Source organism: Narcine bancroftii, chromosome 4 (genome assembly GCF_036971445.1).
Source record: "Narcine bancroftii isolate sNarBan1 chromosome 4, sNarBan1.hap1, whole genome shotgun sequence".
In the NCBI taxonomy this organism is placed as follows: Eukaryota; Metazoa; Chordata; class Chondrichthyes; order Torpediniformes; family Narcinidae; genus Narcine; species Narcine bancroftii.
Window position 1 is genome coordinate 268,056,871 of NC_091472.1, and position 21,430 is coordinate 268,078,300.

The 21,430-nt window shown below is 42.6% G+C and overlaps 1 long non-coding RNA gene across 1 annotated transcript; it reads left to right on the plus strand.

Moving 5' to 3' along the window:
- Positions 1–12,205: 12,205 nt before the first annotated feature.
- Positions 12,206–21,008, plus strand: LOC138760121 (uncharacterized). Its single transcript, XR_011355437.1, has 3 exons — positions 12,206–13,086; positions 15,664–15,846; positions 20,635–21,008. It is a non-coding gene; the product is annotated as an uncharacterized lncRNA (long non-coding RNA).
- The last annotated feature ends 422 nt before the right edge of the window (positions 21,009–21,430 follow it).

A 21,430-nucleotide genomic window follows, 5' to 3' on the forward strand; every position in this document is an offset into this window, starting at 1 on the left:
GAGGGTGCAGAGGAGATTGGAGAACATGTCTTAACATGCTAACAGCTTTGTCTTTGGAATGAAGAAGGATGAGAGGTGACTTAGTAGAGGTCTCCAAGATTATGAGGGGCAGAGATAGGGGAACACCAAGCACCTTTTTCCCAGGGTGAGAGCAGCAAACACCAGTGGACATCTATACAAGGTGAGTGTATGAAAAGTTAGGGGAAACATCAGGGTAAGTTTTTTATCCAGAGTAGAGGGCACTTTGAATACTTTGCCAGGGGTGGAGGGGGACTTTTAAAATACTTAGTTAGGCATATGGATACAAGAAAATAGAGGGTTATGGAAGTGAGGTAGAGAAGGTTCGGTTTGTTGAGTAGGTTTCCATTGGTCAGCCCGACATCATAGGATGAAGGGCTTGTACTGTGCTGAAATGTTTTATTCTCGATGTTCTATTTAAAAAGTAATTTAGACAGGTACACAGCTCGGAAAGATTTACAGGCATATGGGTCAAATGCTCAGGTAGGTAACTCAGTCAGTATGGATGAACGGAGTCAAAGAAAAAGTTTTTTCACCCTGGCATTGAAATAAAAAATGTATAGTTCTCTTGGGAATTTTGTTTTCTTTGCTCCTTTCCTTTTTCATTTATACCGATGCAAAGGTTGCCCATTCTTTGAAAGTTGCACACATTTTTCAATTGTTCATGAAGTTACCACCAGATTAATTGACAGGCCTGTCCTGACAACTAGTTGGAACAGTATGCCATATCCTTCCCTTCAGGCACCAAATGAAATGGTTTTGCTCTGACATAGCTTTCAACATGCTGAGATTTAACTTTGAAATTATGGCTTTTGTTGTGAATTTGGCTTAAGGGAAACCTATTGGAGCATTCAGTTTGCTTTTCCTTGACTATCACATTTGTTTTCACAACTGCAAACTAGTCCTTTGGCCTGCTGAAAGGTGGTTAACTCCTTAATCAATCATCTCTTTAGTACAGAGGAGGTTAACAAAAGGTAAATTGTCAAGTAAACTCAAGTCAAGTCAAATTTATTTGCATATGATTGCACAAATACAACCCAACGAAACAGTTCTCCAGTCCTCGGTGCAAACCAAGCAGACACACAAGACATAACACACATACAGACAAATAATACATATGCAGGGCAAGTATCCATCTACTGCATGAAAACAAATAAATAAAAAACTTTGTTTCATGAATATGAGAGTGTCAGATGGTTAGTGTGAGCAGTTCCTTTGGTCGTTCAGCATTCACACTGCTTGTGGGAAGAAGCTGTTCCTCAGCCTGGTGGTGCTGGCTCTGATACTCTTCCCAGATGGGTGCAGCTGAAAAATCCTGTGTGTGGGACGGGAGAGGTCCTCAATAATTTTGCGCACCACTTCAGACAATGATCCTGGTAGATCACATCAATGGGGGGGGGGGGGGTGAATGGTGGGGGGAGGGTGACCCCAGCAATCATTTCTGCCACTCATGATCTTTTAGATGTAACAGTATTGTGCCTCTAAATAAAAGTTCAGCCTTCCTGACAAGTGAGGAGATGTTGAGTGTCCATGATAGGTCACTAGTTAAGTGAACTCCAAACAACTTGGTGCTCTCCACTCTTTCTACTGCAGAGTTATTAATATGTAGTGGAGGGTGGTCATTCCTGATCCATGCTCATCTCCTTTGTCTTCTCCATATCAAGGCTCAGGTTGTTACTTTCACACCATTTCAGGAGATTTTCCATTTCTTCTCTGCAATGCAACTCATCGTTGTTGCTGATGAGAACATAAATAGAGCAGATGTGAGCTATTTCATCCTCTGGATATGTTCAATTATTCAATAACATTCTGTATCTTTGTGTTCTGGTTGATGACTTTTTTCCAAATCATCAGATTCCCTGTGTAAAGAAGTGTCTCCTCTTTTCAGTTTTGATTGGGTGTTCCCTTTTTCTCCTAGCTCTAAACTCTCCAGCTGAAATGTTTGCTCTTCCAATGGGCAAGGTTTGCAACAATAGCCAATCATCCATGTGGTAACATCTTTAATAATTTTGTTGCTGTCCAGTGAAAGGTGAGTCCATTCATATTCAAAGGCTAAATAGCCCACTCCTACTCCATTTCTTATGTTTTCAATTTACCATCTTTATCTGTATTTTGTTGCCTTCAGCAGAAAGGTGAGATGTACCCAGCAGGCCAAAGTAAGAGAAAAACAGTTGAAATCAATAAGATGACATATTTTCACCAGCTTTCATCTTTTGTGCATATGGATTAATATTGAATCACACAAGGAACTGGTCATTGATCTCAGGATACAAAGAGCAGCACATGTATATCAATAGTGCTGTGGTGGTGATAGCGGAGAGCTTCAATGCTTCAGAACACACATCACCAACAACCTTTCCTGGTCTAACCACATTGATGTTACAAGTACGAAAGCACACCAGAGACTACTGCCTGAGGACATTTGGCGTATTTTTACGGATGTACCATTGAAGGTATCCTGTGCAGATGCAAAGTTTGGGATGGGAACTGCTCTGCCCAAGACTGCAAGGAAACTGCAGAGAGAGAGAGAGAAATTCAGCTCAGGCCATTGCAAATACGATCCTCCCCTATATTAACTCTATCTATACCTCCTATCATCTCAGGAGAGCTGCTAAAATATTAAAGGACATGACCCACCCTGGTCATATGCTCTTCTCCCCTCTTCTATTTGGCAGAAGATATAGGAGGTTGAGAACATAAGAACTAGAAGCATTTAGCCCATCAAGCCTGCTCCGCCATTCAAAAAGATCATGGGTGATCTTGCGATAGGCTCATCTCCAGCTACCTGCCTTTTCCCCATCTCCTTAATTCCCCTACCATGAAAAATCCATCCAATCTTGTCTATTTATTGACTGCTCCCATGGGCAAAAATTCCAGAGATTCACCACTCTCTAGGAAAAGCTATACCTTCTCATCTCCATTCTAAATCTACTACTGTGTGGTTCCAATTGCCTCCGACACTACAAAAATAAGTAAGTGTTTTGTAAGTTCATTAATATAATTGGGTGAATTATATTCACCCAAAGGGGAGGCAGGCCCCTCCAGCCCGGGTAAGAAACCTGCATAGGAGAAGGCCACTCTGATATAAAACCTACGACCCAAGGACCTCGCTGCCACATCCCAGCTTGCTCAGCCACGGCACACGAACCATGGGTGTAAAGGGTGGGGCCAGTACTGCGCGCACTGCACTCCACCTAAAAGCTCCTTTGCACAGGCCCGAGGACAGGTCCACGTCCTCCCCCTCCACGTCCTCCCCCTCCACGTCCTCCCCCTCCACGTCCTCCCCCTCCACGTCCTCCCCCTCCACGTCCTCCCCCTCCACGTCCTCCCCTCCACGTCCTCCCCCTCCACGTCCTCCCCTCCACGTCCTCCCCCTCCACGTCCTCCCCCTCCACGTCCTCCCCCTCCACGTCCTCCCCCTCCACGTCCTCCCCCTCCACGTCCTCCCCCTCCACGTCCTCCCCCTCCACGTCCTCCCCCTCCACGTCCTCCCCCTCCACGTCCTCCCCCTCCACGTCCTCCCCCTCCACGTCCTCCCCCTCCACGTCCTCCCCCTCCACGTCCTCCCCCTCAAAAGATGCTCACAAACTCAAGCTAGCATGCTGGAACATCAGAACCATGCTAGACAAGGCTGACAGCCACCGACCTGAACGTCGGTCTGCCCTCATTGCACATGAACTCCTCAGACTTGACATCGACATAGCCGCTCTCAGTGAAGTCCGCCTGGCAGATGTAGGCAGCCTCCAAGAACGCGGCGCGGGCTACACACTCTACTGGTCTGGCAAGCCTTCGGATGAACGATGCCTATCTGGTGTAGGCTTCATGGTCAAGAGCTTCATTGCCTCCAAATTCGAAAACCTTCCGACAGGCCTCTTGGACCGAATCATGTCCATGCGACTCCCCCTTCAAAACAAGCGTCGCATCACCCTCATCAGTGTCTATGCTCCAACCCTCCAGGCGGAACCAGCAGAAAAGGACAAGTTCTACACCGACCTGCGCAACCTCATCCAACACACCCCTACAGCCGACAAGGTTGTCATCCTGGGCGACTTCAACGCTCGTGTCGGCAAAGACTCAGAAACCTGGCCAGGAATCCTGGGCAAGCATGGCGTCGGCAAGTGCAACGACAATGGGCACCTCCTGTTGGAGCTCTGCGCAGAACAGCGGCTTGTCATTACAAACACCCTTTTTCAGCAGAGGGACAGCCTTAAGACCACCTGGATGCATCCCCGATCCAAACACTGGCACCTCCTGGATTACATCCTGGTGCGAGAAAGTGACAAACGAGATGTGCTCCACACCAGGGTCATGCCTAGCGCGGAATGCCACACTGACCACCGGCTGGTTCGCTGCAAGCTCAACCTTCACTTCAAGCCAAAGCCCAGGAACAGTAAAGCCCCCAGAAAGAGGTTCAATGTTGGAAACCTGCAGTCAGACGAAGCGAGAGGAAACTTCCAGGCAAACCTCAAAGCAAAGCTCGACGATGCAATCCGCCTCACGGACCCGTCCCCTGAAACCCTCTGGGATCAGTTGAAGACTACCATACTGCAATCCACTGAAGAGGTACTGGGCTTCTCCTCCAGGAAAAACAAGGACTGGTTCGACGAAAACAGCCAGGAAATCCAGGAGCTGCTGGCAAAGAAGCGAGCTGCCCACCAGGCTCACCTTACAAAGCCGTCCTGTCCAGAGAAGAAACAAGCCTTCCGTCACGCATGCAGCCATCTTCAGCGCAAACTCCGAGAGATCCAAAATGAGTGGTGGACTAGCCTCGCCAAACGAACCCAGCTCAGCGCGGACATTGGCGACTTCAGGGGTTTCTACGAGGCTCTAAAGGCTGTGTACGGCCCCTCACCCCAAGTCCAAAGCCCGCTGCGCAACTCAGACAGCAAAGTCCTCCTCAGCGACAAGATCTCCATCCTCAACCGATGGTCAGAACACTTCCAATCTCTTTTCAGTGCCAACCGCTCAGTCCAAGATTCTGCCCTGCTCCAGCTCCCTCAACAGCCCCTAAGGCTAGAGCTGGATGAGGTCCACACCCTGGATGAGACATATAAGGCAATGGAACAACTGAAAAGTGGCAAAGCAGCAGGTATGGATGGAATCCCCCCAGAGGTCTGGAAGGCTGGCAGCAAAACTCTGCATGCCAAACTGCATGAGTTTTTCAAGCTTTGTTGGGACCAAGGAAAACTGCCTCAGGATCTTCGTGATGCCACCATCATCACCCTGTACAAAAACAAAGGCGAGAAATCAGACTGCTCAAACTACAGGGGAATCACGTTGCTCTCCATTGCAGGCAAAATCTTCGCTAGGATTCTACTAAATAGAATTATACCTAGTGTTGCCGAGAATATTCTCCCAGAATCACAGTGCGGCTTTCGCGCAAACAGAGGAACTACTGACATGGTCTTTGCCCTCAGACAGCTCCAAGAAAAGTGCAGAGAACAAAACAAAGGACTCCACATCACCTTTGTTGACCTCACCAAAGCCTTCGACACCGTGAGCAGGAAAGGGCTTTGGCAAATACTAGAGCGCATCGGATGCCCCCCAAAGTTCCTCAACATGATTATCCAACTGCACGAAAACCAACAAGGTCGGGTCAGATACAGCAATGAGCTCTCTGAACCCTTCTCCATTAACAATGGCGTGAAGCAAGGCTGTGTTCTCGCACCAACCCTCTTTTCAATCTTCTTCAGCATGATGCTGAACCAAGCCATGAAAGACCCCAACAATGAAGACGCTGTTTACATCCGGTACCGCACGGATGGCAGTCTCTTCAATCTGAGGCGCCTGCAAGCTCACACCAAGACACAAGAGAAACTTGTCCGTGAACTACTCTTTGCAGACGATGCCGCTTTAGTTGCCCATTCAGAGCCAGTTCTTCAGCGCTTGACGTCCTGCTTTGCGGAAACTGCCAAAATGTTTGGCCTGGAAGTCAGCCTGAAGAAAACGGAGGTCCTCCATCAGCCAGCTCCCCACCATGACTACCAGCCCCCCCACATCTCCATCGGGCACACAAAACTCAAAACGGTCAACCAGTTTACCTATCTCAGCTGCACCATTTCATCAGATGCATGGATCGACAATGAGATAGACAACAGACTCGCCAAGGCAAATAGCGCCTTTGGAAGACTACACAAAAGAGTCTGGAAAAACAACCAACTGAAAAACCTCACAAAGATAAGCGTATACAGAGCCGTTGTCATACCCACACTCCTGTTCGGCTCCGAATCATGGGTCCTCTACCGGCATCACCTACGGCTCCTAGAACGCTTCCACCAGCGTTGTCTCCGCTGCATCCTCAACATCCATTGGAGCGCTTTCATCCCTAACGTCGAAGTACTCGAGATGGCAGAGGTCAACAGCATCGAGTCCACGCTGCTGTAGATCCAGCTGCGCTGGATGGGTCACGTCTCCAGAATGGAGGACCATCGCCTTCCCAAGATCGTGTTATATGGCGAGCTCTCCACTGGCCAACGTGACAGAGGTGCACCAAAGAAAAGGTACAAGGACTGCCTAAAGAAATCTCTTGGTGCCTGCCACATTGACCACCGCCAGTGGGCTCATATCGCCTCAAACCGTGCATATTGGCGCCTCACAGTTTGGCGGGCAGCAACCTCCTTTGAAGAAGACCGCAGAGCCCACCTCACTGACAAAAGGCAAAGGAGGAAAAACCCAACACCCAACCCCAACCAACCAATTTTCCCCTGCAGCCGCTGCAACCGTGTCTGCCTGTCCCGCATCGGACTTGTCAGCCACAAACGAGCCTGCAGTTGACGTGGTCTTTTACCCCCTCCATAAATCTTCGTCCGTGAAGCCAAGCCAAAGAAGAATATAATTGGGTGGGATGTGTCCATGGCCTGGAAGGGCCTATTACTGTGCTGTATATCTAAATTTAAAAAAATTAAAGGACTAGACAGGTTAGAAGCAATAAGAAGAGTCTTGGTGTTGGGAAACTCAGTTCAAGTAGTCGCAGTCAAAGCGTAAGGGTGATCCATTTAGAACAGAGATGAGGATAAATATCTCCAATCAGAGAGTTGAGATATTGTGGAATTCCATGCCCCAGAAAGTTGTTGAGACAGTTCAATTGATATATTCAATAAGGAGATGGATGTTGAGTTGGATGTTGGCCATATTGGCTTAAGGGATCAAAGGATATGGAAAGAAAGTAGGATTAGGTGCACAAAGGCTCCAATAGCTCAGTGGTAGAGCACTGGTCTTGTAAACAGGGGTCATTAGTTTATTCCTCACTAGGGCCTTATTTCATTGAGGGGCGCTTGACAAAGTGGCAACTCTCTGTCTTCCTTATGGTAGACAAAGTTAAAGAATTTCATATATGTTACATTTAAAATTTAGTGTTATGTGATCACATTGAATGATGGTGCAGGGTTGAATGGCCTTCTCCTGCATCATGATTCTATGACTATAACTCAATGGCATGGAAATTCACTTGCCAGTCCAGTAACATAACTTCTACATCGCTGTTCAAATAATCAAGACAGATTGAATTGCAGCCAGGAAATTAATCTGTAAGAAGTCAAAGGCCGAAGCAAATCACAAATGTCCTACCTCAATTCATCTTCATGTTATTAACAAAATCAATTTATGTTTTAATTTCAAAGCTTTTTTTGAGAAAATATTATTTGACTGGGACTCTAATGAATTCATGATTGGACACATGAAGCTAAATAAAACAGTAAAAGTATATAGAAATCTGCTTGTGTTGTAAAAGAGCAAAAACACAATGCTGGAGAATCTCAGCTGATCAAACAGTGTACTTTATAAGGCAAAGATAAAGATACATGACTACTGTTTTGGGCTTGAGCCCTTCATCAAGGTATGAGCAAAACATAGGCCTGAACAAAATGGTGGGGGGTGGAGAGGAAGGGGAAGTAGGTAGGAGGTAAATAAGGGAGGGAGGGCACATAAGGAAACAAGGGGAGGGGGATGGTGCTGTGAATGCAGAAGGAAGGGGGTAGAGAGCTGGAGGAAAGAAGACAGAGGGATGGGGAAAAGGAAGAACAGGGAAGAGACCAGCAGAAACTGGAGAAGTTAATGTTAATGGCATCCAATTGGAGAGTGCCCAGATGGAAAATTTGGTGTTGCCCTTCCAATTTACAGGTAGTCTTGGTTTGACAGTACAGGAGGCCATGGACAGACATGTCAGTATGGGAGTGGGGCACAGAATTGCAATGGTTGGCCACAGAGAGATCCAGTATTGTGTTACTAACAAACATTCTAACTGACTTATATCAAACTCATTTGACCATTTAATATAATAAGTTTGATTGTGTAGAGCAGAATTTTATTTCAGGAGATTTTTCTAGCCAATTTTAATTATTATTTTTACTACCATGGCCCAATGCAATTTTGTGCGAGAAATTCTACCCTTAAATTTTTGTGTGACTAAGCAAAATATTAAGGCGTATTGTGGAAAAAAATCTCGGACACAGAGGAATGCTACTTACAGAAATGCTTTATTTTAAAACGTGATTCCTCCGAGTCTGTCTCCTAAAAGCTGAGCTCTGACTCTATAGCCTCTTTCAGGTCGATTCTCCACGAAGAATGCACCTGCAGAAGCGGATACAGACCTGTTGAATGGTCCTTCAGGTGACAGCCCTGAAAGCGCTGGCTGTCCACCTAAAAGGGACAACTGAAGGCGAGGCGCCTCGGAGCGAACTCCAGACCCTGTCCTGTCGGGACGTCGGGGCAGGGGTGGCCGGTGCGGGGCATCAGGGCAGGGGTGGTCTGCCCCGAAGTCCCATGCCGGCCGCCCCTACCCTGACGTCCCGCGCCGGCCACCCTTGCCCCGTAGTCCCGCGCCAGCCGCCCCAACCCTGACGTCCCACGCCTGTAGCCCCTGCCCCGAAGTTCCGCACCAGCCGCCCCAGCCCTGTAGTTCCGCGCTGGCTGCCCCAGCCCTGACGCCCCGCACTGGCTGCCACTGCTCTGATGTCCTGCGTGGGGAGCGGGACTGTCAGGCAGTGAGGAGGGGGGCTGTCAGACGCGTTGGGTCGCCAGCTGATTGTCATCAGCTCGCCTCATTCAAGTGCCTAGGGGGAATTCAGTGCTCCGGTGATTATCCCTCTCGGAGGAGGGTTTGTAAAGCTCCCGACTGCCGCAGGGGGTAGAATATGTGGCTTTACATCGGGGTATTCTGGCCACCTGAAAGAGCCTTCTACCTGAGTAAAACATAATCAGAAAACAAAAGATAAAACAGTTGAAGGCAAAGGACAAAGGAGGCATTACATCGTGCCCCAAGCAGTAATCAATTAGCAGGGCGCTTCCCCTTATCCCCCTAACAAGGTGACAAGGGCCCCATCTCCCAACTGGTGGCAATAGCTTTACACTTTATCCCAGTCAGCTTGAGGCTGTGACCGACTACCTGAGCTTACACATCCCTCAGCTATTTATTTGTTCAGAAAAGACTGTGAACCCATCCTGTAACCATCCTGCCAGGAAAAAAAACGTTTTAAATCTCAGCAATCTATGCTGGAAGATATGGAAGGCATGATTTTTCCATCACAAGGAGCATTTCCTTACATGCTGTGGGGTTTATTTTATGGCTCATTGAATACAATTTTTACAAATGGATTGGCACGTTTTCCAGTCATTAGATTCCTTTTGTCTGAATAGTTATTTCTGATGTTGATAAAGGAGTACTTCAAAGTCAAATAATTCACAAAGTACATAAAATAGTAGAGGAATATAAAGAAATATTTCCCTTTTATACATACATTGCCTTAGTTCCCAATCTAATCAAATAACCTAAAAGTAGATTAGCATTAAAAAAATTAATTATTTTTAATTAAATTACTTTAAAAATCAATACAGTTAAGATTTCACCATTGATGAATGGATCATTCACAAAAAAACAGGACTCCTTCAGGGCAGTCTACTAAGATGTTAATACATGGGAGATTTATCAGATAAGGCCAAGAAAATCATCTGCATTACAGCAATTAAAAAAATTATCTCCATAGAATAAAATAATGGGCAGCACTGCACTGATCACAACTCATATATATCATGGTACCCACCCACACTTGCCCTGCGCCCACCATAAATCTGTGTCACCATGCCCCTGATAAGATTTGCTTGTTGCGCAGGCACATTAGCCATTAACAGTAACCAGGCCACAGGCAGTGAGATCCAAGGCCCTGGCCACAAACAGGTTTACACTGACAAAAACACAGCATAGAAATCTTGATAATGATCAGAGACTTAAATTTAAATTTAGACATACAGCATGTTGACTTGGGCCCTTCCAGCCCATGAACCTCTGTTGCCCAAATACACCAATTAACCTACAAACCAACATGTTTTTGAAGGGTGGTCTGAAACTGAAGCACCCAAAGGAAACATACATTGTCAAGGGGAGAGCGCCATCAAGGGATGACAACACCATCTGAAAAACAGTTGGAAAAATCTGTGGGAAGTGATGAAAAGCAAGCAATAAACATTAAAAATGCATAAAAATGCTCAAGTTGGATTACAGAGCAAGTATGATTTGAGATAAACAAAGATCTTCTCTAAACTTCCCTTGAATCTCAGTGGTTGAGCCAGATGTTTTGAAGAAAAATGTTAACTGCATAACCCCCACGATGTTATTGCAACAGATTTTCTTTGACAATTTATACATGCTTCAGAAAGGGGGAAGAGAAGGATTCATGGATCAATTTGTTGGCTTACAGCATTATGGAGAAGATAGATAGCCTTCTGGACTACTGGGTAGCCATTTATTATGGACAACAAGAAGGATAGTAGAACTGAGAACAAAACTAGACCATCTGTGATCTTATTCAAAAGCAGAGCCAAACCAGTTGAAAAGCCCAAAGGGCCAACTCCTGATCCTATTTCTTGATTTCTTAAATTCTGAGGGAAAATTATATCAACAATAATTTTACTTCTTTGAATACAGACTGTTTAGGTCAAGCCAGATCTAACAGGATCCAATGCCACAAGACTCGCACCACCAGGTTCAGGAACAACAGCTACCCCTCCACCATCAGACTCCTCAACAACTAACTCAATCAGGGACTCATTTAAGGACTCTTACTTTTGCACTTTATTGATTTTTTTTTATTCTCTCTGTATTGCAGTTTGTTTACATTTCTTTATCTGTTTACATTTCTTTAATTGTTAACATGCATGTTGTGTACAGTTTTTTTTTGCTTCACCAATAAGTGGTAATTCTGCCTTGCCCACAGGATAAGGAATGTCAGGGTTGTATGTGATGTCATGTATGTACTCTGACAATAAATCGAAATCTAGAATAATTGAAGAGTTGATAAATTCCTATGGTGGGGGACTATTTTTTAAATCACCTTCATCTGATCCTTCAGGATCAATAATGATTTGCTTCCACTCTGATTCTGTGGGTTACAAGGTGACATATTAGGCCAATATAGGAACCATATATGGGCAGAAGGACCCTAATGAAACAGTTGAGGATAAGGTGAGATGGGCGGGGGTGGTAGCTTGTAAGGTAGTGTAACTTTTTTGATGTTTCCACAGAGTTTGTCTCCAACCAAAGCATGACGCTGAGGTTCTCAAGGTCATACTGAGCAATATGAGCCTGGAGTTCCTGGGAGTAAGTGAGGATGCTTTCTCAGAGAGGTTTTGAGAATATGGTTAGTATTATATTCTTTGTCCACCTGATAACCTGTTCTTGTTACGGTGTTCAGAATACAGTGTTTGTTTCAGGAATCTACTGTCATATGCAGATGGCAGAGCCTACTCAACAGATCTGACTAAGTGTACTAGGCCCTCTTGTGTTTATTGCCCTAAAATGATATTGCTGTTCATCTGCTGCTTATTCTCTCAGTAGATTTGAACAATTTTGGAGGGACATGACATGAGGCTCCCGACTGTATGGGACTCAAGTACAACTGACAAATTGAAAAACAAGTATTCTGCCACTTCAAGGTTTGATCTTCAGACACCTGATTTTCGGTCAATCAAAGATGCATGAAAGGCAGTAGTGAATTTCATCATCAAAACACAATGTTGGAGAAACTCAGCAGGCTAAAGAGACTTTTTTATGTAGTAAAGATAAAAATACATAACCAATGTTTCAGGTTTGAGCCCTTCATCATACTTTTGGTATCTTCTTTAATTTAGATTTAATTTCATTTAATTTAGAATTACAGCACAGAAATAGGCCTTTCTGGCCCATGAGTCCATGCTGCCCAAATACACCAATTAATCTGCAAACCATCTCTAAATTAAATGAAATTAAATCTTGCATACCACAGTTTACAATGACTTGAAGTTCAATCTCTGAATGCACCCAAATGCAGTAAGCTTGTGTACTGTAACAACTTCCAAGACTGGAAAAACCTTTGTTCTTGAGAGGAGGGTATGGACTGAACATTTATCCATCAATCCTGCAGGAAGGTTGTTAGAAATGAGATTGAGCATCACAAAAAGAAAGACTGAACAAATTGAAGTTAATGCTTGATTCTGATCTGTGCTAAAATTAGATCTATTGTAGATCCATGACTTGGGGTATAACAAAAAAAGTTTTAAATGGATAGGTACGCCTGAATTTGGGGGTTCTTCCACAGTACCTGCACCTGATGAGACAAAGTCTTTAATGAGATTGAAACTGATCATGCTTAATGGCTGCTACTGCTCGTTGCAATACCCTTTGAGTCATTACACCATGAAAACTATGTCCATGTTTTGAGAAAGGGAGCAGCTCTTGGGCCAGTGGAATGAACCAGTTGAGGAGAACTAGGTGATGACTTTCCCTGTGATAGACTGTCTGCGTTTGTTTCTCTTCTTGAAGATGGTCATGATTCTCTCTCACTCAATGTGGATAATGAGGTTGTGGATTTATTACTGATATTCCTCACAGCAAATTCTTCAAACCTCAGCAATGTTACCATCGGCTCCACAGTAAGCTTTGAGCAATGTGGACTAGAGATGCATTGGGGAGGAGGCACCTGTATACTGGGAGGTGGTGACATCAGAAGAGTAGTGTGCTCCTCAACCGGTTGCTGCTTCTGAAGGGAGTTCACAAGATGACAAGATAAAGGAACAGAAGCAGGCCACAAGGCCAATCAGGTCTGTACCATGACTATGCTTGAAGTTAAACTAAACTCGCACCTAGTTCCAATTACCAGCCTTTTCTCCATATCCTTTGATACCCTTACTAATGAGATACTTATCTATTTTCTGTTTAAATACTCCCAGTGATTTGACCTCCACTGCTCTGAGCGGCACAAATCCACGACCCTCTGACTATATAAGTTCTTCGTCCTCTCTGTTTTGATTGGATAACTTCTAATTTTAAGACTATGACCCCTTATCCTCAACTCGCCCATCAAGGCCAATTAAAGTTCCCCCCCTCACTCTCCTATACTTTAATGAGTACAATCCAAGGGCTGCTAAATGTTCACCACACTCCAGCCCCTGCATTCCAGGAATTATCCTGGTAAATTATCCTGTTAAATTCTCTGCACCCTTTCCAGCAACATCACTTCTTTTCTAAGATAGGGGGCCCAAAACTGTATACAGTTCTCCAAATGGGTCTCACCAGTGCCCCATAGAGCCTCATTAACACCTCTTTACTCTTAAACACTATACCTCTCAAAATGAATGCTAGCATAGCATTTGCCTTCTTCACTACCAATCCTACCTGGGCATTAACTTTTAGATTACACTGCACAAGGACACCCAGGTCTCTTTGCACCTCCGAGGATTGAATTTTCTCCCAATCCAGATACTTCTCTGCCTGTTTATTTCCACTACCAATATTGTACTTCATCTGCCATATATTTTCCCAGTCTCCCAATCTGTCTATATCCCTCTGTAGTTTTACAATTTCTTCAACAGTTCCTGCTCCTCCACCTATCTTGGTGTCATCCACAAATTTGGCTACAAAACCATTTAGTCCATAATCCAAATCATTAATATAAATTGTAAAAAGTAGCCACCCCAAGAAAATCTGCAGATGCTGCGGTTGAGTGCAATATATAAACATACCTGACAAAGGCCCAGCCCGAAACATTGGTTACCCTTTACTTCTTATAGATGCTCCATGACATGCTAACTTTCTTCAGCACATTTAAGTTTAACTCTAAAAGGACTTTCTTTATTTGTCTTCATTTTTCAAGCTAAATCAAGCCAAGATTATTATCATCTGATTATGCAAGTAAAACCTGATGAAAAAGCGTTCTCTAGTCCTCGGTGCAAAACACACAGACATATAACCAGACAAAACATACATACAGATAAACAATATATGTGCAGAACAAGTATTTCATGCATACAAATAACAAAATATATATTTTTTCATTAATATGAGAGATTCTCGAATGGTTAATGTGAGCAGTTCCTTTGGTCGTTCAGTATTCTCACTGCCCATGGAAAGAAGCAGTTCCTCAGCCTGGTGGTCCTGGCTCTGATACTTCTGTATCTCTTCCCCAATAGGAGTAGCTGAAAGATGCTGTGTGCAGGGTGGAAGGGGTCCTCAATAATTTTGCATGCCTTGCAGTCAATTATCCTGGTAGATCACGTCGATAGGGAGGGATGGAGACTCCAGTGATCCTCTCTACCATTCATATGGTTCTGTGGATTGACCTCTGATCCATTTATCTGCAGCAACCATACTACACTATGATGCAGCTGGCCAGGACGCACTCGATAGAGCTCCTGTACGGTGGCCAGTAGCCTTCCCTGCTCTAGTCTTCTCAGGAAATACAGTCACTTTGCACCTTCCAGACAAGTGAGGAGATGTTGAGGGTACATGAAAAGTCACTAGTTAAGTGCATTCCAAAGAATGTGCTGCTCTCCATTCTCTCCACTACACAACTGTTGATGTGTAGTGGCCAATGTTCATTCTTGGTCTTCCTTTCTTCTTTCTTTTATTACAAAATCACAGCATAGAGTGACAACTCTCTGCTCGATTTTGAATGGGACTCAGTAGTAGAAATTTTCTTACTGCATCTCAATACACATGACAATAAATGCATATAGAGACTTTGCTTTTCTTTTGATTGAGCTATGACCTTTTCACATTCTTCTCAGTCAGAGTCCTAGCAAGACAGGTCTGCATTGCTTTCTGTGGAATAGTGTTAAAAGTACTCACATCATGGACAGAGATCCAATTGAGAAGCCCTTTGAAATGTTCCATCCAGTAAGCACTGACTGTTCATCTCCATTCTTGACTTTCATTTCCCAATCAAGGAATCAAAACATTAAAATTAGAACCATGATAGAAAGGAAACAAAATTAGGGAACATTAGAGATCATTTTGAGGGATTTAATGTTCTGGTCTCATTCCTCTTTAAAGCATTTTCAGTTCCATGGGTAAAAATGACAACAATTAGCTGCAAAATCTTACTATGTAGATGTTGGCTTAATAACCAGGGCCAATTATGCAATTAAAAACTAAAATAAGAAGAGATCTAAAATAAAAATAAAAACAAAATCTATCCTCATTGAATATCACTTGAAACAAATCATCTGGTCTGATCACATTGTGGGAAATCAAAAAGTACAAGTTTGGAGTCATAGTTCCCACACTAAAATGTCACTTTATTGGCAACAAATTCCTGCAATGTCTTGAGTCTGCTGCACAAACTTAAGTTTCCTGTTTTTTAATAGATTCAAAAACTGAGCTTTCTTTTTGCTTTACAGAGTTTGCTACACTTGCATTTGTGGGCCTTGACGTTAAAGTCCATCACTGCCATTTATGACTTTGTGAAGTATTATGGTATCTTGGACAACGTCATTTACCAGATAAAAACACATTGCCAAGAAAACAAGTATTGAAATACAATAAGATCTACAAGATTGGACTTCGACAAGGGATAAGCTATGGTCATTATATTCCAACATATTTGCTTTATATTTCCTTGTTTTTTTTAAAAAAAACAGAAGGCTGGAAATCTACTCTGCACATCTTTGAAGTGGTCAATTTTCAAATAGTCCCATGGGAGTTTATATGCCATTGTCAATAGGTCAAGCAGGACTTCAGTTTAATCCTGGTTGAAAGACATCATCTCCTCATATAGGAGTAGTCTTTAACCCATAGTGCCAATTATTTTTCAATTCTGAACCGAGGTAATAGTCCAGGCTACTCTCTTTAAACCCTTAATTCCTCATACTTCTTGTTCCTGAAATTGTTAATAGCAGAGTCAACATTTTAGGTCAAAAATCCTTTTTTTAGAACACTAGAAGAGAGATGATGGCTTCATACTTGAGCGATGTCACCAAAGCAAGAGAGAAAATCATTTTAGTTTGGCACTTTCATATTTCCACGTTTTGCCTGCAGCACAGCAATACACTACAAGAAATAAACACATGAAACCTCATTCCTATCACTTGTGCAAGGTTCACTCCGATTGTGCCAAAACTGCAATGCAGCCAACACTGTTGATGGAAGTCAGAGTATACAGCTGCCATCTCTTGTTAACAAATGGTGCTACAACAAATCTTTCAGAACCTTCCACTAGAATTATAATTGGGGAACTGCTCCTCTGTGACTGATTGTAACTAAATCCAAGTTTTGGGTGCACAATTAGCTGAGAGGACTGCCCATGGTTTCTCAAACCATAGAAACATCAGAGATTTTAATCCACAGCCTCATTTACAACAGAATCTATAATCCCCGTACATTTATGGAGGGTAGGATAAAACCAGAGCAGTTCATGAGGAGAACGTGTAAACTGCTTGGAGACAATGTTGAATTCAAACCCAGGTCGCTGACCCTGCAAGTGTGATGCACTAACAACCACGTTAAAGGTGTGGTCCTGCAGAGAAATAAAAAAATACTGAGCATCTGACCATTTTAATTGAATTTCACGGTTAAATAAATTAACATTTTTAATTCTCTCTCATCATCCATCACCTAAACATCAATATTTTTGAGAAGGAACCACCTCTTGAACTGTAGTATTCTGTTGAAACAACTAATGCCTCATGTAACTGTTGTGAGAGTTATTCGTCTTTGGCACAATTCTTTATCAGCATTGCTCCACAGACGAGAATTTTTGAAAAGCTGCTAAACACACTTCATGAAAGTTAACCTTGCCCTTTAAAATTTGCCATGTCACAAAGCAGGTTACAAGTCAAAATTCAGTCTGAATAAGGGACTGCATCCCTGCAAATGCAACATTTTAATTGGTTCTGGAATTCACCACTTTCATTATTGTTTCTCATTCACATTCCATAACTATTTATTTTACTGTGCATGTTTGACCTCACAGTTTACACATAAAAATAGGAGTGACACAAATTCAATTGCTTATGTCACTTCTCCATACAAATTTTACATTTCTTTGTTCTGTTGAAATTCGCCAAAATTGTAAACCTTCCATCATCTGAGTATATGTGTTTACATAATACAGTTCATTCTATCTGTGAGCAACGTCTTTGGACTTAAGTTAGTTAAATTGAATGGGCCTGGAACAAAGTCATAAATAACAATGTAACATCCAAGGCCAGGAACAAAATGTCATTGACCAAATAGCAAATATTCCTCATGCATCATGTCATTAACTGTGCTGGTGCTGGGAGTAAATTGTGGTTTAAACATGAAGATTGGTAACAACTCCTCCATTATCACACTCAACACCAGCACTACTCAAGGATGTGTACTCAGTCCTCTACTATCCTTCCTCTATGCCTATTACTGTGCAGCCCAATACCATTCCAAATCAAACTTCAAAATTTGTTGACAACACCACAGTTGTAGGCTGGGTAGCAAATAATAATGAAACAAAATAAAGAAAGGAGACTGATAGTCTTGGGAATGGTGCAAAAATTTCAACCTTCCTCTCAATATCAATAAGATGAAGGAGATAATCATTGATGTCAGGAGAGGGAGTAGAAGCCACACCCCTACACAATAGCACTGAAGTGGAGAAATTGGACAAGTTCACATTATTAGAGATAAACATTTTCAATGACCTGACCTGGACCAACCACACTGACGTAATGGTCAAGAATGTATTCCAGTGTCTCTACTTTCTTAAACTAAGGAAGCCAGGGATGACCTCCATATCTCTCATCAACTTCTTTATATGTAGCATCAAAAGCATAGGTTCTGGATTTGTCACCTGTGGTATGAAAGCTGCTCTGCTCAAAATAAGAGGAAGCCACAGAAGATAGTGAATGCACCTCTAAATATAACCCAAACTTCCCCCATCCTCCACTGGATCCATCTACATCTCATGCTTTCTAGGAAAGGCAGTCAGCATAATGAAAGGCCCATCATACCCAGACACATTGCATTTTCCTCTCTCCCATGAATGAGAATGCTCAAAAGCATGAGAATGCACATCTTCAGACTTAAAGACATCCCCACAGCTATTAGGCCATTAAACCAGTGGTTTTCAAACTGCCCCCCTAAACTCATATTCCACTTTAAGTAGTTCACAATTGGTAAGGGATTTCTTAAGGTGGTATGTGAGTGAAAAGAAAACGTTTGAAAACCACTGTTTTAATTGTACCTAATTGACTCGTTATGTGCACTGTTTCATAACTCCAAAGGAAATGGGCCAATGACGATTTTTCTCAAGCAAAGTATTTCAGTAACAATTTGGTCTAGAGCAACGATTTTTTTTTTCCCCCATTAACATACCTGCTTAAGCAATCCCTTACTAATCATGAAGCACTTATGGCATAGGGATTACTTAAGTTGGAATGTGAGTTTAGGGGCCAGTTTGAAAACTATTGCCTTCAACGAGCCCCACAACAGTGCTCACATGATGCAGCTGCTTTGTACGAATCAATTTTCTTTTTCATTTCAACTCTATCTTCTGTAATTGTGCTCTTGCTCAAACTAACCGTCTGAGACTCCAACATTTACTAAACAATATTTATTTATTTGTAGAGAGCAGTGGTCTTCAAACTTTTTCTTCCCACTCACATTCCAATTTAAGTAATTCCTGCTCATCACAGAGCACCTACGGCATAAGGATTACTTAAAGAGATATGTGAGTAGAAAGAAAAAGTTTGAAAATCACTAGTGAAAAGGAGTACTTGCCCTGCATATATGTATTGTTTGTCTGTATGTGCCTTACGTCTGATTGTGATTCTGCATGTTTTGCACCAAGGATCAGAGAATGTTGTTTCATCATATCATGCTGATATCGCCTCAAACCATGCATCTTGGCGCCTCACAGTTCGGCGGGCAGCAACCTCCTTTGAAGAAGACCGCAGAGCCCACCTCACTGACAAAAGACAAAGGAGAAAAAACCCAACACCCAACCCCAACCAACAAATTTTCCCCTGCAACCGCTGCAACCGTGTCTGCCTGTCCCGCATCGGACTTGTCAGCCACAAACGAGCCTGCAGCTGATGTGGACATTTACCCCTCCATAAATCTTCGTCCGCGAAGCCAAGCCAAAGAAGAAAGAACTTGTGCAATCAGACAACAAAAAACTTGACTACATTACACAGTTCTATGTATGTTGCAGTTGACCTTGAGACTGCTTTTAGAAAATCCCTTTTTATTAAACCAGGGACAATGTGACAAATAAACCTAAATTAAACATAAGACCAAAAAGGTAAAGCTGTAGTCACTATTTCTCTATTAATCCCTAGTGCACTATTAATGGAGACTTTCATTCATGGTTAAGTACCCATTTTCTTGAATCAGATCCTCTCTTAAAACTTCAAACTGCACTATTTTGGAAAAGGAGCAAGCAATCTATCAATTATGGGTTTATTTGATGCTTGTGAGGGCTGGCCATGCACAGATTTACTTCTTTGTTTCGGCACCTTGTCAGTGACGTCACTTGAGATATATTTGTCAGCTGTTTTGTGACTAGAGAGTTGTAATGAAATGGTAATCAAGAGCAGAAAATTCCAGCATAACTTAGCAAGTCTGACATCATCTGTGGAAAGAAAAGCAGTCAATGTCTTGTGACTGTGACTCTGTCAGAAGTTGAGCTTTTTCTTGTTAGACTGATCTGTACTTTGACATAGTTTTGAAAAACAATATCTGGGAAATCATGAAGTAAAACTGATAATCAAGGACCTTGCTCACCTGGTTCAGTATCCACACTCCTGTTAAGCTCCTTATAAACTCACCCTGGACCCATACTCGTGCTTCTATTAAACTCATCAAGGCCCTTTTCCCATATTCCTTTGGCATGTACCAGTGACCTGTTCCCCTTTTACTTTGAAGCTTACCAGGGCCCGTTCCCTACACCTTATAAACTCATGGGAAACTATTTGTGGTGGTTCCTATACATTCACAAGGCCCTGTTACCAGGCACCTTATAAATTCACTTATTCCCATCCTTATAAACTCACCCAAGCCCTGTTATGTAGCTTATTATAAATACACAGGGTTCCATTTCCCAAACTCCCTTTAAATTCACCATAGACCTGTTTCCTGTGCACCCTTTAAACTCACTGAATCCCTGTTTCCTATGCTCCCGTTAAATGCTTTTGCACAAATTTTCTTATAGAACTGAATAATATCTTTGCAAAAAACATTCAAAAATGTATTGGGATAACAATAGGAGCAATATAATCTGGAAAGACCTAAATTCCTGAGGGTGCTGGATTTAGCAGTGTTCTATCACGTGCAGAATTAGTCATTTTACTGTGACCCAGCTCCGGATTAACTAAATTGTTAAATTTCTGTTTCATTAGGTAAGAAATTGCTATTTGTCTTCATTAACTTGTAATTGACAAAAGTGAAGAAGGATCATGGATGACAACGAATTCTGTCTGATGTCTGAATACAGGATGATTATAATCAGTTGAAAGGAGTAACCCTCAGTGAAACTGCATGCAAGAATAAATTCCTGATAGATAAATAACAGGAGGCAAACTATTATTTCTCAACTAATACTGATTAAAGTTGGCCTTTGAAACAAGAAGACAGAAGTGTAAGGTTTACATGGAAATTAGGCATGAATCCTGACAACTGGGCCCGACTTCAATCCCATTGGAACTATTTATTTTTGTATGCAATTGGAGACCTTGCTGGGCTTCAAATATGTGCATAAACAACCTTTGAAACAGAGAGTAAAATAAGCTATTTACAACATTTTTGATAAAGTGCCAAATAAAATTTATACATGTCCAATCTAAAAGTGGCATTTCAATTCACTGAAGTATACATAAAATAATAAATATTTATTATCCATCTCCAGCTCGGATGGCATTAACATAGAATTCTCCCGTTTCCGTTGGATCCCCGCACCTCATCTTTACTAAATTTAAGAAGCAAAAAATGGATAAGATATATGATTATTACATAGATTGCAGAAAAAACCTTAAGAAGGAAATTAGAAAGGCAAAAAGATATGAGGTGTCAATAGCTCATAAGGTAAAAGTGAATTCTAAGGGTTTTTACAGATATGTGAATAGTAAAAGGAGGGTTAAGGATAGAATAGGACTGCTGGAAAATGGGAGGGGTGAACTGTGCGAGGAACCGTATCAG